Genomic DNA, 19,816 nt, shown 5'->3' with positions numbered 1-19,816 from the left:
GAGGTCGAGGCGGGCAGATCACGAGGTCAGGAGATCTAGACCATCCTAGCTAACACAGTGAAACCCCGTCTCTACTAAAAATACAAAAAAATTAGCCGGGCGTGGCGGCGGGCACCTGTAATCCCAGCTACTCTGAGGCTGAGGCAGGAGAATGACGTGAACCTGGGAGGCGGAGCTTGCAGTGAGCCGTGATCTCCCCACTGCACTCCAGCCGGGTCGACAGAGCAAGACTCCGTCTCAAAAAAAAAAAAAGCCTTTCAAAATATTTTTACACAGAGATCCTTGGATGTATATTAAATAATTTATAAATAACTTATTGGTTACCTTTATAAACATTCTTTACTATATTATGATAAAATATATTGATGCTCCCAAAGGCAACTGCTGAATGATCCTGTTATACTTTTAGAGTTTTGTTTCCTGCCTTAGCAATTAACTGTGACTTGACATTTTCTTGGTATTTCTAATCTCCTCCTTCTATGTGGAAAGAGAATATCTAAATTTTCTGGGTGAAGAACTAAAGGTTGTTGAACCTCTTCAAAGAAAAAATTCATGGGCTTTGTGACAGTTACTGGCTGCTCAGGGACTTTTTTTTACATGAACCAACCCTATTCATGCTCTATTTTCTCACCATAAGCCTTGATTATTTAATAAGGAAAATGAAGTAAAATATATGTATTTGAATGTTAGTAAGTCAAACTGTAAAATGCCTCACAAGATAAAAAAACACGTGCTAGACAGCATTAAAATAAGATAGGCCTATAAGGACTCAGGGTTTTTGTCTAAAGGCTGGTGGCCAATGGATACGACATACCCAAGTTATCTATATTCTATATGACTTATTCAACATATCAACAATTTAGGTTGTGATAGAGAAACAACCTAGTAGAAACAAATAAAATCATGATCTTTGAACTCAGACCTACAGTCAAATCCTGAACTCTGTTACTAATGTTCTAAGAAAACTCAGTCAAATTATTTAACATCCCTGAACACATTTTCTCAGTCATAAAATTGGGATTCCTCCTCAGGTTAAATAAGGATAAATCAAAATAATATGAGTAAAAATACCTAGTACAGTGTCTGGCACATAAAACTTGGAAAATAAATATAAATTTTTAACTGTGATAAAATTTGCTATATTAGAATGGTGAGTCAAATTTACTAGAAAAAATACAATAGAAATACTTGTAAAACTTCAAAATTTGGACTAAAATACTCATCAGCACAAGTACAGTAGAGAAGAGATATGCTTTTGTAACAGAGAAAATTGTCAAGGGATTTTACTTAATAGTAACTGCAATACAAATCAATACTAATTTGTGTCTGCCAAGAACACTAATATAACCTCTATCTGTGTTGATGGAAGGTGCAGGAGGCAGTCCTTCTCTACCGCACTGTAATCCAAGAACACCACACCTAAAAGGCATGTACATAAACTGAAGGGTCTTCAAATGGAACCAGAAGGCTGATTAAGTAAAATAGAACAATTTACACACAAGCTAAAAGAATGGAGAATGTACAGTTGAGGTGGAAAAAACTCAAGTACAATCTTACTCTTTCCAAGTATCCAAATGGTTCTAACATGGAAGAGAAATTAGACTTTCATGTTGTTCAAAAAATATGAACTAGAATCAATGAGGTGAAGCCAGAAGAGATTTGGCTCGAGAAAATAAAGATCTTTCTAATAGCTGTCAAAAATGAAATGGGTTGATTTGGACATCAGACCTTCCCCTACTACCAACATGGAAACACATACTTCTTGACAGGGAGTGGGATGATTTAAATAGATCTGAATATTGGTTGTTAATTTCCACATCTTATAATTTTGGAACATTCTAAGGTTAAGATCATTGGATTGAATTTGTTGCACAGTTTCACATGATATAAAAGTCTGACTGAAATATTAGCTAACTAAAACTATGCAACACTGAATTAACAAAATCAATACATTTTTGATATTTTTAGGGATTTGTTCTGATTGCTAACAAATATTACTAAACTAACGTAAGTTAAGAACATTGACCTTAAAAGAAGACACAAAAAGAGGTTACAAACTTCTTGCATGGATGCTGCCATTAATGAAAATGGTTTAAACACCTTCTATCGAAACCACAAGACCCAATTTGCCAGCCTGTCTTCCTATTGCATAATCTTAGTATAATATCCCCTTTTTTTTTCCTTTTACTACTCCATAAAAAATAACCTTGGACTCTTCATTTTGCCACCCCCCAGCTATAAGACCTTAGTAACATCACCTGACCTTTCCTCATATGTAAAATTTGGAATTCCTCATATATCTCACAAGGTTTTAAAGATTCAATCAAACCACAAAGAAATCCTGGACCACAGTAGTGTCTTCATCAGTACTGATTCTGTCATTCAACTCAGTCACTTATCCTAGAAGATTGTTTTAGTGATAATTTTGATGCTGAATGAAACTACCCTGGGTTGTTGACTAGATGAATGAATGAATGAATGGACAGCAGGCATTGCCTTCTGTGATACTGCAAAACAAAAAAAAATGCAAGCACTTATCAAGTGGAAGTGGCATGCATCCAACTTCTAGATGGTTGAGTGCAGACTGTTAAATTATTAATCATTAAATCATAATTCAGTAAAATCATTTCTGTGGGGAATTTATGTAATATGGTCCAGGCACTATGCTTTCTGGTGAGCCATCTTAATACAGCACTAAAGTCTGAAAAAATATAGAAAGATTAATAGTTAATCCATCCATTAGACTTCTTTCTGAAAAATTGAATAGCTAAAGTAAACTTTTGGCAATAATTGTATAAAAGTCAATTGTATCAAGTCCAGATTTGGACACTAACAAATTCATTGTACCAATATTTTATATTGTTGACTGAAGTGGAATCCATTTCTGTTGAATATCAGTTGGCATTTGCAGGAGCAGCAGAAGTACATGGAAATGGGGTGAATTCTTATAGGAAAAAAAATTCTTCTTGAAATGAATTTCAAATTTAAGTATGAGCCAAAATTTATTTTAATCTTTATGGAAATTATTATTATGGCCATGCTTACCAAGTACCATTTTTAAAGCACTGAACTAGATGTTTCTAATTAAATTATCTTATTTTCTCACATATCTTCCTTATGATTACCATTTTAAGGATGGGGAAACAGTGTTTGATCAGTATAATGACTTTTCCATCATTGTATAGCTCTTCATAAAGGTGGTAGAAATAAATGCTAATCTAGGTATTTAAATCTAAATGTTGGTACACTTAAACTACCCTGCAAAAATACTTATGATATATACTTTTTGGGGGCAAGTGTAAACAATTAGTACTTCTGTATGGCTACTTTAGAAACGTCCAAAAACCAGTGAGCTCACTGGGATAATTTAGCCACCAACTTGCACAACTGAGTAGCTGACAGGTTGATGTAAGGTGGGAGTGTCTAGAAATTTTCTTTAGGTAAATGTTGTCAAAGTAAAACATTTTCTGTTTTGTAAAACTGAAGGTGAGCAAGCATAGAGGACATTAATTTAAAGGGGACATAGTACTGCCTAGCATGGTCTGGATTTAGGGAACTCATTATTATAGGAATTGTAGTTGGAGACCTACTGCAATAGAAGTGAAAGAAAGCATCAGATAATAACTTGACCAGCTTCTTATGGATATAAGAGGTGAACACATGACTGGCCAATCCAATCAATGAACCAACTCAAAATTTTGAATTTAGATCTAAAAACACAAAATAAGAGGGGAGTGGATAATCCATTTTTGCAAGAGAAACAGAAGCCTCAGTAGCAATTTGGGAAGCAGTAATATCAATGAGGCCTACAGCTGTCTCCAGTGTGACATTTTTGGTGGTTTGAGGATGAAGTATTATTTATGTCCACTGGACTGGTTTTGTCATTTGACATTGGCTGTGGTCTTGGCTGCATCTTAGTACCTGTCTGAGCACAGGTAGTAGTTTTAGTCTATCACATAATTTCATTTCCCCATGCCAATTTTGTTACTGTGATTAAGCATAATTTGAAGTATTAGTATAATATGGAATCTACATAACTATTGACTAGTTTATTTCAGAAGAAAGTGGAGAAATCGAAGATATTCAATAACTGATAGAGGGAAGCTTGTAAAAAATGCTTTTTCATTGGTATATTCACACTTAGGTGGACATTCTATCAGTCACTGAATCAGTGTTAGTTCCCACCAATCACTTTTTCTCTCTTCTATGTCCCAATTTCCATAAAGGCTTTGGAGCATAAGATATAGTTCAAATGAATTTGGGTTTACTTTTCTTTCACAGGCATTTTAAAGATTGCGTATTCACTGCTTTTAGTTATGCGGATAGTGTGGGTTTTGTGTAGGTTTGTTATATTTAGTTGTATAGTTTTGTGTACATATTATATTGTATTTGTTTTTCTTGTTGTACTGCATTGTTTGTGGAACACCTACAGGAAGGTTCGGAAGTGGGCAGTTCTCATTATCCCTGGCTCTATGCACTACTTGCATTAAAATAAATTCCAGATGGCTCGACTATGTAAATGTAAAATAAAATTTAAATTTAAAATAACAAAACTTATAAAATCAATCATATATAAATTTATTTTTAATAATTTAAAATGGAAATCTTAGTGAAGTAAAGTGCTGATTAGGGTATGAAAAAAACACTCAAACTTTTTTTGATCATATAAAATAGTGTAATTATTCTAAGAGGAAATGTGGTACTGTTTATAAATAAAAGTGTTTACACTTTATCCTAGGGATTCAAGCAACAGAGACTTGACCCTTGGGTACAAATGTCAAACCAATTTATGCACTCAAATACTCAAATATGTTCACAGTAGTGTAATTTTTATACATGAGAAACAGTCAACATGTATCTCAGGTGCAGCCACTAAAAAAGATTATAGTACATCCTTAAAAGGAACTACTATTATTTTTTGTTATTCTGTAACTATATTGAATTTTAAAGTTAAATACATATAGAATGACTTAAAAATAGAAACAAGTGTTAACTGGGAAATAATGTGTCTCTTGATATCTTAATACATTTTTTAAAAGACTAATAGCTTGTTTCTAAGTTTGTACATAGATAATGGGTTCTCATAGTGAAGGCTATATAATCTGGCTTGTATGACTGACAGTCATTCATATAAAGAATATGGACTATGGGGAAAGCATCGGCTTAGAAATTAGGGAAAGATAATGTCTTTAATTTTTTGGTGGGTTTGAGGCACATGCGAAACAACTAAAAGAACAATTCAGATATTGGAAATATAAATCTGGAGGTTAATATATGTAATTAAACTGTATGTATGTGTACATGTTTTACATGCAAATATAAATAGGTATATTTATGTACATATGAGTGTGTATATTAATGTATATATAGTATATGGTTATATGGTTATATAAATATATAAATAGCTGAAACACAGAGAAATAAAAAGATTATGTGCATCTGCAAAATGTGTGAAATTCTTTATGGAGTGATTACAAGGGTAGCATATTGAAAAGCACCTACCTATTATAATTTATGATTTAAAAATCTAATCTAGAAGGCTAAAGATTTTATATATCATCACTAATACATGTTTTAAGTCACATGGCTCATATAGTAGTAAGGTATATCATAGTCAAATCTTGAAAAAATTTGGAAAAAATGACACATTATAAATTAGGAAATATTGATTAAGCATGATCACTGCCTTCTTAGCAGAAAATAAAAAGGAACCCAGAAGACAGTATAACAATATCTTTAAGGTGTCAAAGGAAAAAGAAATTTAAAACTAGAATTCTACATACAGAAAAAATACTCCAAGAATGAAGACAAAATAAATATATTTTCACATATTTCAGATGGAAATTTCTATGTTTAAGAAGGAATGAAGAGAATGAAAAATAATAAATATATGGGAATATATTTTTTTAAAGCATAAGTACCCAAAACTGGAAATAGTCCATCAAGACGAGAATAGATTTATAAAAATTAAAATGGAAGTCTATTTATCCAATAGAATAAAATTAGCAAAATAATCAATGAACTACTAATACACATGACAGTGACTGAGTGACAAAAACATTGTGCTGAGTGAAAGAAGTCTTACATCAGAGACTACAAACTATATGATCCAATTTATATGAAGTGCTAGAAGAGAGCAAGCTAATCTTGGGAGTAGGGTAGGAATTGACTGTGAAGGTGTGATGATCTCTGTGGTGATGGTAATGTTCAATATCCTGTTAGCGACTTGCAGCACACCGGTGCACACATTCGTCAAAACGATAAAATAGTACCCTTCAGATTTGTGCTTTTACTTTACCTTCAAAAAAACAATAAACAAATACTGAATTCTAGTTACTTATATGAATCACACAGTGTTTACGTATTAAGATTTACTGTGGTTTGCAATGTATTTTGAAAAGTATCAAAAAATAAGAATTGATGCATGGTTTGAGGGATGAACACAGGGAAAGATATATGATCAAGTAAATACAAAATAATAATTGAAGACACTAGTTATTGAGAATATAGTTATTCTTTGCCGTTCTGCCAACTATTCTAGGTGTTTGAGATATTTTATCATAAATATTTGGGGAAAAGATTTAATTATGGAGCAAAATTGTCTGCATTCAAATCTGGGCTTTATCATTTTCTAACTGTAACCTTAGGCAAGGTGTTTAACCTCTCCATGCTTCAGCTTCCCCCCCTATAAAATGGAAATAATAAGGGTACCTACCTCATAGATTAATATGAATATTGAATGAGTTAAGACATATAAAGCACTTAGCACAATGCCTGCCAGATACTATGCACTCAAGAAACATTAGCTATTACTAGTTCTAATCCTTTAAAGCACTGTATTTTTATTTTTATCCATCTTTTTAATGGAAATATTATCTTACTTCCCAGAACTTATATAGAGGATATGTAGAACTTAATTTTCTTTTACTGATAACGCAAAATGATAATAATAATAGTAATAAATTATAATGATAATCTGTCACATTTTAACATTCTTAAATTATTTTTAAACTCAAAGGGCTCTGCTTTTTACATTCTTTCTTGCTTTATATATTTGCATGTCCTTTCTCATCATTTTAAGATTTGAATCTTGCTAATTTTGAGTTGCTTGTTCATATTTGCTTCATCTTCTAACAAATATCTGTAACTTGCAACCCATAAAGACCATAATAGTAGACTGCAAGTGACATCCATGATGCCCAAAAACAACAACAAAAAATCAACCACGCTGTCAAACGTTTTCCTGTTAAGAAACTCTCTTCCTTCTGCATGCCTCACCCTCGCCAACCTGATGCCCCAGTATTTTCTTGTCCTGAGCTGTAGCTTGAAGGGTAGAGATTGATGGATGATGACTGCTGGATAAATAAGGCATAGCATGCTTCTCTCTAGATTCCCAGACTCCACTCAGGTTTAGAAGAAATTGATGATATCTCTTTTCATTCTAAGTGTAATCCGAAACATGTCATAATTATTACTTAATGACTTAAAGTCCCAAGAGCAGAACTGTTTATCTGTGGGAAGATTGAGAGGCAGTCAGATGGACAGATGTAACATCCAATAAAAAACAGTCATGTACTGCTGTGAGTATTCAAGCTGTAGTCTTCAATACTGGCTCAGGCTTGACCCTATTTGTTGCATAACTCATTTATAGTCTTGGATTCTTTTTTTTTTTTTTTTGAGACAGAGTCTCGCTCTTTTTGCCCAGGCTGGAGTGCAATAGTGCGACCTCCGCTCACTGCAACCTCCGCCCCCTGGGCTCAATCAATTCTCCTGCCTCAATCTCCAAAGTAGCTGGGATTACAGGCATCCACCACCATGCCTGGCTAATTTTTGCATTTTTAGTAGAGACGGGGTTTCACCATATTGGCCAGGCTGATCTCGAACTCCTGACCTCAGGAGATCCACCCATCTCGGCCTCCTAAAGTGCTAGGATTACCGGCATGAGCCACCGTGCCCAGGCAGATACTTTTTGTATTTGCATTTCTTTACTCTAGTGTGGCTATCGCTTTCTTTACTCCAACTCCTTTTCTTGCCACAGAGATTGTTCAACTCTTTTACAACTTAATAACTTCGATGTATGGCTCTTATCTTTAGATTCCTTACAATTGTGTTCTGCCCACAGTTCAGCCAGTTTTGCCTAAGGCTCCTCAATCTCTCTGCCTGACCTAGGATTCATCTATTCTGGATCCCAGTTCTAGGATTTTGGCTGGCTTTTGATTTCTAGACTGTATAAGTAACTCTATCCATTCTTATAGCTCTTGCCCGAACCTGTCTCAGGCCCCTTGAAACATATTATTAGAATATGCTATCTTGTAGAAAGAAGTTGTGAAGAAGTAAGTCTCTCCATAATAAAATCATATTCACTAATTTTTATAATTATATATTTTAACATTTTTATTTCAGATATATTAAAAAGCTATAATTTTTCTTTAAGAGATTATTCTTGCGGGTTATATTTGGCAATAAGCTTATCGACAGTTGTTACGTTTGACATTCATTTGTTGAGCAATCATTTGTGGAACATGTACTTATTAAGTGCCAAGTATGTTACCAGGCAGCAACACACTAGAAATAATAAAGTATAGTCACTAAATTTATGGACAATGGATACAGACTTGTAAACAAATAAGAACCAAGTCTTACCTTGTTAATCTCTCAAAATGATTAGTTTCAAGAGGAACAGAGACTGGAATTAAAATCATCTCAAACACTGGTGGGTCTGGTTCTACAGATTATGTGTTAAATCTCCCAATAATATGGGACAATTAATAACTCTCTTCTTGAGGGAAGGAACAGTTTAGGACATTAAGCTTCAGAATGAGAGTCAACAGCCACAATAGGATTAGAAGTCCACAAACAGTGCCGGATAACCAAAGCAAATCACACTGTCACATTTGATTGCAAATATGCTAAGATCAATGAGCAAAAGGAAGGCTTAGTGGCAGTTGAAACACTAGAAAAGGACACGAATCACTGGGAATAAGATCTTTTTGAGGTTCTCCTGCCTCACTGAGAAATGTGAGTATGACAGTGATAAAGGCAATAGAAAGGGAGGTTTCTAGGAATAAAAAGTAAAGCTGGTTCTGCCTAAAATGTTGCTGCTTGAAGCTTCAAAACAGTAAAGATCTTTGATTCCCTACCAGTAGCCCTGGGAAAGTGGTTGACCCCCACATTCCAAAGAACTCAGTGTTCCCAATTTCTCCAGATGTTCTCAAAACTTCCACTGCTTTGCAAAATAAGCCTCTATAATTCTAAATTATCCTTTGTTATCTCATCAAAAAGAGCAAGTTGTAAAGGAGCCAGGACTGTCCTGGAATTCTATTTCTAGTGGATCCAGTCTGTTAAATCCTTGACCAAAAATTCCTGGCTAGTGGCCACATTAGGATTCAACAAGTGAAGAAAAGTAGGTTGTGCTGCTTCTCAGAGGAATACAAAGGAGGCTGTATGATGCAACCCGACTATAACTTGCCCTTCATCCTGAGGTCTTTGATACAAAATGGTCCCCTGAGATTCAAGACCTGATCTCTCAACTTCTGTTTAAAACATTCCAGAACTAGGACATCCCTGGGACTCTTGAGGACCTCTCAGAACTAGTTGACCTCCTTGAGTATCCTCTTAATCTGTGGTTAGCCTTAATCTGTAGATTTCCTTGACCCTTCATTGTTGCTAGCTTCTCCTCAGCAGTGGAACTAAGCTCATAGATCCACAAATGATACCCTAAATCAGTGAATAGACAGAAGAGTTCTAAACAGTGTCATATAAGGTCACTCATAAACCTCTAGTACCAAGTCTGGCTCAGTGTTAGATTCAGATAGACACAAAACCTTCAACAATGTACCAGACCCTGGAAGGTTGACTAGATATGACCGTGTCAAATCTGTAGTTCACAAGTCCTGGAGCTTCTAAGAGGACAGAGAAGATGAGAGGATGGTGACCTCTGGTTAACACGCTGGTCCTGAGAGCTATAGATAAAGAAAATCTCAGTACAGGTGATTTCAATCATGCAAGCTCTGAACTGCATATCAGAAATCTCCTGGGGATAATATTGAAAATCTAGGAGCCAGTGGCCCAATCCAGACAGACTATTTCAGAATAGCTTGTGCTGCAGCCCATTGAGATGAATCTGATGCAGACTGCTAGGCAGAAAGATGTCTTGGCTGATAGCTAAGCTTCACCCAACCACCTTTATAAAGCAAGCAGACACATCATTACATTTTCTTGTTTGTTTTTTCTCATCTGATAGCCTGAGTATGAGAGATAAAGCATATACAGGAGTTGCTGAGACAAATACCTGTTCAGCAACAGCCCTTCTCCAGAAGATCCACACTCTTTTCGTATCTTTGGGCACTGGTTTTCCCTCAGCTCTAATGACCTTGCAATGTTGGCATTCACATGGTGGAGGACCTGTTGCAAAACAGCTCTAAAGTTTGAAATCAAAAAACACGACTGGGACATTCACCTTTGCCTGTGGCTCCCACCCACCTCCAGGATAACAACTCTCTTTTCCCTTCCACTCTGTCCTCTCCTTTCCAACCCATCCAATCTCATGTTTAAGTAATGTGGCCTAAAGTTCTAGGTTACTTGGGGGCAGTTTGGGTTTATGCCTGTTGTTGAGGATTAACTATTAATTACATCCTTTCCTTTTCAAAAACATCCTGAGTTGGATGATAAATTACATGGCCACTCAATCAGGGAGCGAATGCTCTCTCTAGAGAGCCCCGTTCCCATGCAAGAGGCTGCATCAACAGCATTTCGTAACAGCAACTGCAGCTGCATCTTCTTAGACAATGAAGGACGGGGAAGAAAAGGAATGCCAGAAGTCAGTGTTTTTCTCCTTCCTTACTCACAATTCCCAATTGTTTCCCCTGCCCATCAGTTTTATTTCTAGAGCACAGCCTGCCAGGAATGCACTCAAGCTGTGGAGACAGATTCTCCATCTGTAGGAGATGACTGCCCAGGTCAGGCACAGCCTCCTCACTTCCATTTATTCCCATCTTAGGGAATTGAAAATGCAGCACCTAAAGAATCAATCTCTCTGCTTTTTGAGAAAATGGAGTTCATCCTAGGGGAGATAAAACAAATATTAGATTAGCTTTGCCAGATAGAATTGTGGAATGTTCTATTCTATATCAAATATATATATTCCTAATGCATTCCAAAAGGATTGAGGTTCACATTCAAGAATGTAGACCATAGAGCAAGATAATATCAATTAAGAAAAATGAAACAAAAAAGTAAGGACAGTGGATCAATAGACTGAGGATAATATTGCAAATGCCAGTTTCATTCTGTGTGCAGCAGGAAATAAGGATAAGATGACTTCTCACTTAGTTGTTTTCAAGCTACTTTGAAATAATTATGGTATACATCAGATATGGACAATGTATCACACCTATTGCACTAATGACATTTAGATAGGTGTAAAACCAAAGCAGTGATGACAATAAGGCTAAGTTAACTTGGGATTAGAAGGTACCATTTGCATAAGTAAAGATACAGAGTTAATGCAACCATTGTACATAATCTGTATTGTAGAGAATGTAAGACTCATACCTGCTGACCAATTTAGCAATTTAGTGACTAGCTTATATTGACATTTTTGTTGGTTTGGGCAACTTGACTGCACTTAATAGATACATTATGGCTTATATTTCATCTTTCTCACATTCCATAATGACTTACAGCTAAATTCTCTAATGCAGGGCCTTTTCCCATAGAGTTTTCTGACTAGAATGCTTTTCCCCTCAGGATTTACAACCCAAATGATATTAAATGCATTTCTTTTTAAAATTTTTATGGAAGGCTATGAAAATTTTATCATTGACTTCTAGGAAGCAGAAACCTATGAGGAAAGATGACTGAAGCTAACAAAATTCTAAAGGATATACATAAAATTACTCAATCAGTAATTGTAATAGTATAACTCTGTAGAGACATAATTGAGATTCATCTCAATGAATATGACCATTTACAGGCTGGGATACGGAGGCAAAGGCTACCCTCACACAGTGCAGGTGAGAATATTACTTGGCGCAGTTTTTTAAAAGGCTACTTGTCAACAGTTTCCTTTTTTTTTTTTTTTTTTTTGAGACGGAGTCTCACTCTGTCACCCAGGTTGGAGAGCAGTGGCAAAACCTCGGCTCACTGCAACCTATGCCTCCCTGATTCAAGGGATTCTCCTGTCTCAGCCTCCCAAGTAGCTGGGATTACAGGCTCGTGCTACTACACCTAGCTAATTTTTGTATTTTTAGTAGAGATGGGGTTTCACCATGTTGGCCAGGCTGGTTTCAAACTCCTGACCTCAGGTGATCTGCCCACTTAGGCCTCCCAAAGTGCTGAGATTACAGGTGTGAGCCACTGCGCCCCACCAACAGTTTCTTAAATAAAGTTTCGTGTACTCTTTGGCTCAGCAATTAAGCTGCCATGTAGAAATCCTTGCTGAAGTTTGAGAAGTCATATTTGCAAGGATGTTTATAATAACATAATACTTTTAACTCCAAAGAGTAGAAATAAAATATCTACCCTAAGGGTCTAATAACAAAAATTCTAGTACATTGCTATCATGGAATACTAGTTAGTTACAAAAAGGAATGAGATGTATATGCCTGTGCTCATATGGAAAGTTTCACCAAATCAATTACTAAGTGAAAATGTAAAGTTGAGAACAACTTGCACCATTCACCTTTGAATAAAATGTTGTATAATGATTATATACACAAAGTTGTATACGTTAGCATGTGCATAATGTTTTCCCCTCTCGACATGAGTAAAGTGTTACATCTACAGAAAGAGTCCAAAAAGGTGTCAGAGGATTCTGTTGCTTTCCAGTTAATATTTCTATACTACTTGAACATAACTCACCATGTATATGTATTATCAAAGCCCAGAAATGGAAAATTTGCGCACTGAAGTTTGAGGAATAAAGGACAGCTTGACTAAAATGACATCAATCCACTTGAAATTTTGCAGCCATCTGTGTGAATAAACGTTCTTTAAATACCTCTTGACTTCGACCCACTTGGATTTTGCTTTTGGATTATTTTTTTCACTTGGGTTGGTTACTTCCCATTTGGAGTTGATTATCTGATGCTTACTTTTTACTTGTCTGTGACAAACAGTTTATTAAGGCTGACTTAATTGACTTTTGCTACTTTCTCCTTGGATTCTGACTGCAGCTATGTTCTGCTTCCAAGTCAGTCCATTTTGGCTTCAGGTTCTATTCTTCAGTATGTCCACTTAATTCTAGACTCAACTTTCTCACTCTGACAATTTCAGCCAACAAATTCCTAGAATATGTTATCTTGCAAAAGAAAGTGGTAAGTAAGCAACTTTCTCAAAAGCATAAATATGCACTGCCATTTAAAAATTATTTTATCTCTAATTGATAAATAGTAATTATATATACTTAGGGGATACAAGGTGATGCTATTTTTTATATATATAGTGTATATATATATGTACGTATACACACACATTGTGAAATGATTATATCAAGCTAATTAATATACCCACTATCTCACAAACTTATCTTTGTAGTGGAAACATTTAAAATCTATTCTTTTAGGATTTTGAAATATACAACACATTATTATTTAACTATCACCACCATGCTGTTCAATAGAGCACTTATACTTATGCCTCCTCTCTAACTGAAATTTTGCACACTTTGACCAACATCTTTCCTTTCCCCATTCACCCCCTCACCCCCAGTCTCTGGAAAGCACCATTCTACTCTCTACCTCTAAGAATTTGTCTTTCTTAGATTTCACATATCTATGAGATCATGCGGTACTTGTCTTTCAATGCCTGGAATATTTCACTTGACATAATGTCTTCCAGGTTCATTCATGTTATCACAAATAATGTGTATTCAAAAGAACTGAAATTAGTTTGTCGAAGAGATATCTGCTCTCCCATGTTTGCTGCAGTATTATTTACAATAGCCAAGATATGGAAGAAACCTGAGTATCCATCAACATATGAATAGATAAAGAAAATGTAGTTTATATACACAATGGAACATTATTCAGACTTTTAAAAAAGGAGACTCTGTCATTTGCACTGCCATTTGTTTGGATTATAATTCTTAAAAGTTTTTGATCCAGGCATTTTCTGAAATAAACAAATCTAGAACTGGCACATTTACTGAAACCCTGGAGGCTTCTTAGAACTGGCTATTTACCTCTGCTTCCAACAACTCCAAAAATGGCTGTATGTTTTTCCAGGATTCCAACCCACCCTCCCTGCAACACTCCCAAAAGCTTAATGTGAAACCAAAAATACAGATGTCCATCCCCTTCTTGAATTGGAGAGAAACTAGAGAGGTGCCTTGAAACATATTAGGGTGAGCATAATTTAGTTTTTATCTCACTCTGAGTTGGGCAAAAATGTCCAACATAGAGCCCCAGGGCCAGAGAAAGAGAGTAGATATGGGCAAGAACCTGTAATCAAGTGCTTAGACCATGTCGCCTCTGGGAGAACTCAGAGGGTGAGCAGCTGGTGTACTGGAAGCCTCGCCTTAGCATTTAAAATAGAAAAGACAAGACTATTCTACTCAACACAATATATTCACCCAGGGTCTATGGCCCCCAAATCAGTATCACCTCCTGTTCTAGTTTAAAACCAAATGCCCTATCATACTATCAGACCTTTCTAGGCAGAATTTCCATGAGTGGGGCCCCAGATTCTGCATTTCTATCAAGCTCTTTGATGTCTAGGCAGTCAGTGTGGCACCTGACTCACACCATCATCAGAGCCATCCATTGAGCTGGTTATCCTTATCCAGTACCAGGCTGAGTCAAGCCAATTACAAATACTGCAGAGACAACAGGGATACCTGTTTGCTAGGGATTCCAGGATGGAATATAAGAAGATGGAGCCTCATTTGTAATAAACAATAATTGAACAAATGTATGTAAATGATAATCTCAGTTGGGTCAGGAAATACTCACCAACTGAAAAATAACCTCTGAAGCCCTCAGATGAAATCTTATCTTTAACCTCTAAGACTCCCTCTTTCCATGTTGCTGCAATGAGACCTCACTTGTCTGGTTGGTTAGTCCTCACTAATAGAAGAGAAGGAACCAACGCGGGAAAAGAAAAGTGATATCTGTTTGTACAAGATTTTCTCATGTGACAATGGGTGACTGTGCATTGCTGATATCTGGGGTGGGGGTGGGGGTGGGCAGAGGTTATAGATGCTCTTCTCACACTGACAAATACTGAAAATGGTTAGTGGAAATAATGGGATCAGACTCCCAGAAATCAAGGATGTCCCTTTTACTCCAATGTCTCCACCATAAGCTTTCAGGAGGGAGTCTCAGGTCGTAGATAGATGGTGAGTCAATCTCTGAATACCCCAGTTGTGATGCATATCTCAACCCAATGAGATCTAGGGCTGGAGTGTCGATTTCCCAATCCCTGAGTAAGGGATTGGGGAAAATACTGTTATTTTTATTTCTAGTATGCTTTAGACAGGTATTTACCCTACTTTGGGAAAATCAGTGAGAGTGTATATCCCCTAGCAAACCATCTACCACACAAGGCTATGGAGACAGAATGTCCAGTTTTGAAGTGCTTGGCTCTGCCTCCAGTTCTCCAGTGGAGACTGATATGCAGCAGCAGGTCCAAGGGTTGTGTGCCATCTGGGATCTGTTGACCCCTTTTCCTGAGCCCATGTTCAAATTGAGGTCTTTCTTCTATTACTTTAAACATATCCATGGGAAAGAAGGGACTCACAGTACCTATCCCCCAGGTGCAAGACTTTAATTAATCTCTGCAGTCAAGAGTAGAGTATTTATGCCTAAACTTTGATTTCTCCTATGTTAAGTAATGGACCAAATACATTCAGCAATATCCAATATATGTGATGGCTTCATCTCCAGAAAAGAGAACTACACATCTAAAATCAAATTTAAAACAAAAAACAGAAAGAGAGAAAAGCATATTTGGAGAATATTACAAGGTATTTAAATATGCAAAGCTATCCAAAGCACACACTTTTCACTTTTTTGAGGATAAAGGCTTTCAGATTAGAATATGCTTTAAACTGTACAGGTGGCAAGAAATGGATTAGAATTTCACTTCCTCTAGTGCATTCTAGAGCTGTATGTCAAAGTCCTCTGTATGCTTATATTGAATCAGACTTAGAAGCAAAACCAGAATAGTGAAGAAGATAAATACACAGAATAATCCCTTATGCAATCAACAGTTACACATATTACTTTCATAAACCCTTTATATCATCTCTGTCAATTAGTTTTTATCAGGACTTTTTGGAGTGTCACTTATAAATAAAGAAAATAAAGCTTATTCAAGTTAAATAATTGGGTTAATGTGTACCCAAATTGAAATCAAGTTTTATAGTTCTAAATCCCAAAGACTTCTTCATTGGACTTCCCGCTCAAATACTGATTGCCAGGTAGCCTCAGCAAATCACTCCTTACAGGTCTGTCTTGTAAAAACAGCAGTTGGATTATAGAATCTTTAATTAAGGCTAGTCATAGCAGGTATGGTTCCCAGGATTCTGTTTATTACAGGGCCCAGTTTCCTTCTACTTTGCCATAAACTGCTTTCCTGAATGAACAGCAGTGGGGCAAAGTATCCACAAGAAGCATCACCCACCCAAACTCTTTCCCATTTCAAGATATTTTTCAGTCCAATATCCAAACCGGAACCCAACATTTTCATTAATGAAAGGGGCCCATGGGTGTGTCATTCCACATGCGCTCATCATTTGTCTTGTTTTGACCAAAGTCATAAGTTTTGAAGCTAATACAACCAGTCACACTATCACTTGTAAAAGAAAACCTCCAGAAGATACGCATTTTATAGAGCAAAACAATGCAAAAACAACCACCACCACCATATCTCTGTTGATCTAGTCAATACCAAAATGCCCAACTGACTAAATCGACCATGCTGCTTCCAATCACATCAATGCCTCTACTTTTATACTGACTATTCTTTTGGGAAAATCAGTCTTGAAATCTCTGTTATTTAGAATAAGAGATAGGATTCCTAGAAGTGTACACTAATCTGCATAACCTTTCCTCCATTTTATACTATCATTGTATCATGTAATGTAAGTCATCGTCATATAGGGTGTCTAGAATTTTACACTAACAGAGAATGTTGGTTTCAAAAGCTTACCTGATGGAATTAGAAAACTGACTGCACATGCCATGCAAACGCCCACAGACCACGGCTGCTCTTGAAGTGTACTCTTGAAGTAACTCTCTCAATGCACGTTCAAAATTTAAAATCTCTATCCTCCTGCTGGGAACCCTAAGGGTGTGTATGGGATGGGGCAGGTGGGAGTGGCTGGGAAAGGCTGGCAGCAGATAGCGGCTATCACCATTAAGGACACAGCAGCAAGAAAAACGCACTTACTTGCTACGAAGCGACAGGTCTCCACCAGTGCCTGAGGGAATCTTCAGGAGCAGGGCTCCTTGGAGCCCTTTCCTCCTCCTGGGCTTCTCTTTCTCCACGGATGTCTCGGGTTTTCTGAGCTCTAGTTGTGGAGAAGCTGCTGTTAGGCTGGCGTCTGCCCTCACCAGCTGCGGCTCTGCAGTAAATGGGCCCACTAAATTTCCAGTTAGACACCGACTCCCTGGGGCGGCTCTCCAGCCGCTGACCCGGAGACCTCTCCTGCCCAGATGTCCAGTTGAGCCGCGCCCGCTGCTTGGAAGCTGTTTTCGTCTCCTTTCCACTCCTCCCTCCCCTCTCCCGGCCACTCCACTCTCTCCCCCGCCCTCATCTCCAGGCCAGTGCGCGACTTCAGCATCCAGATCGCGCGTGGCCGGGTGATATTGACAGAGACCTGCTGCAGCGGCAGTAACAGCAGCAGCTGTGGCGTCTCCTCCAGCCGCTGCCGGGAAGGGAGAGAGGAAGAGGAGTGGGGGTTGATGAGGAGGGGAAGAGGGGAGAGGGTCTTCAGAGCCTGAAGGAATGAAGGGGCTAGGGAACAGCCAAGGGGGAGAGGGAAAGAAGGAGTGCGGTGCAGCTAAGTTGGGGGGGAAGGGAGAGTGAAAATGAGGGAGAGGAGAGGAAGACAGCAAACTCTGGTACTCTGGTTCTTTAACCTCCAGTTGTATTCTCTCTCCCCTTGCCTAGGTGGTCCAGCAGAACTTAGAGGGGCAATTGTCAACCTGCAGCATTCAAATCTGGGCATTGCTGTAGCTAAGAGTTTGTAATCTTGTTGTTGTCGTGTGAGTCTGTGTGTAGCTGTTTTTAGGAAAGAGTCAAGAGTCGGCTGGAGCTGCTTTGTACTCTGGATCGCTTTCCCACTCTAGTGATTTGAAACACGAGGGACAGAGGAAAAATTATGTTTATTTTAGAGAACTGCGGCAATACAGTGTAGTTTGGGAGTGAAGGCAAGAGGGGTTGGACCTTCTTCCCAAAGGCCACACCACAGAACCTTCATTTTGTCACCCTATTTTGTGCACACATCACATCACTTACTTCAAAAATATATCAGCATATGTCTCTGAATGATAAGAACTTCTTAAGATTTTAACTCAATACCCTGGTCACATCTAAAAATTAACAACAATTATTTTGTAGCATCAAACATTCACTTGATTTCTTTTTAATGGACAACTGACTGATTGCAGGCTTCTCTTCTCCACACTCGGGTGATGATGCAAATGAATTTTCTAGAGCATAAAACTTTCCCTTAGAGCAGTCTGACACACATATCCCTTTTCACCCAGTAACATTCTACACACCTTTCCGTACATTCAAACACAATATAAATTTAAAGAACTTAATAATATCAAATATTTCAAAGTTCAAGTATGATATTTAAAATAAAAAGAAGTACTGCTTTTTATAATGTGTAATGAACAGGCAGTTGATCCCAAGATATTGTACAAACCAGTCATATAAATGAGAGGCAAATAGATGGGAAATCAATGGTGTTGGTTTTATATTCTGAGTTGGCCAGCCATTTTCTTGTTTTGGAACAAATATTTGTTTTGGAACAAATATTTGGCACTACAGTTATATAATGGTTATATAATATTACCAGGTGGGATCTGAAAAGTTTTGGCAATTACTGTGCCCCTAATAATGAGCTGAGGATCCTTCCTCCCCTATTGAGTTTCTCAGCAGGAGGAACTATGCAGTGGAGAGTCTGTTTTCAACATTTCTGCCTTAAGAACTTTATAAGCATATTTCTAAACTGTGCTTTCTAGGAATGTATTCAGCAGGTGGAAGCTCTAGACACTGCATACTCTCCCATGTCAGGAGAGAAGTTGGCTCTATCACGCTACACTTGAACCAGATATGCCCCTGTGGGCATTGGCTTCCTTTCAGTCTGTTTAAATGGGAGCTGTTATTAGAGATGTCAGTGTCAGAAGTGTGGATGGACCTGATGTTTCGATTCTCAAAAAACTTCTCTACATCCAGAGTTGATGAAACCCTGTATAAAAAAAGACAAGCAAACAGCTCTCCCAAAACACACTCAAACAAACCCAAAACTCTTTCTTTGGAGCTATGTTCTCCAGTTGCATCATCTTTTTCTACCTGGCTACATGGTAGCCATCACATTCTGCCTTTATGGACACTCTTATTTGTTAACAATTTATTTTGTGGTTGATAGTCTTTCCCACCATTCACACTCTTGCTTTCCTTCTTAAAAACTTTCTCATCCATTTGAATACCAACAAGTATTTGGATGAAGCGTCCAACAGCCTAACTTCTGATTTCATCCCTAATGGATTATCATTTTCTCCACATCATCTCTGCTATCAATTCCCACTTTCACCGTTTGAATCCTATCATAGTTAGCAACTGCTTTGTATTTCTTCTTAGC

At 37.3% G+C, this 19,816-nt stretch overlaps 1 protein-coding gene across 1 annotated transcript in view; it reads right to left on the bottom strand.

Annotated features, from left to right (window-relative positions):
- The window catches only part of SCN7A (sodium channel, voltage gated, type VII alpha subunit), an 88,289-nt gene extending 77,882 nt beyond the window's left edge, over nucleotides 1-10,407 (bottom strand). The window contains exon 1 of the mRNA XM_011990982.1: nucleotides 10,292-10,407. The gene's annotated coding sequence lies outside the window, so the exon portion shown is untranslated. The remainder of the gene's footprint in view (nucleotides 1-10,291) is intronic.
- Nucleotides 10,408-19,816: the final 9,409 nt, after the last annotated feature.

Source organism: Mandrillus leucophaeus, unplaced genomic scaffold, assembly GCF_000951045.1.
Source record: "Mandrillus leucophaeus isolate KB7577 unplaced genomic scaffold, Mleu.le_1.0 Scaffold389, whole genome shotgun sequence".
NCBI classification, from domain to species: Eukaryota; Metazoa; Chordata; class Mammalia; order Primates; family Cercopithecidae; genus Mandrillus; species Mandrillus leucophaeus.
This window is presented reverse-complemented; position numbering and strand designations above follow the sequence as displayed.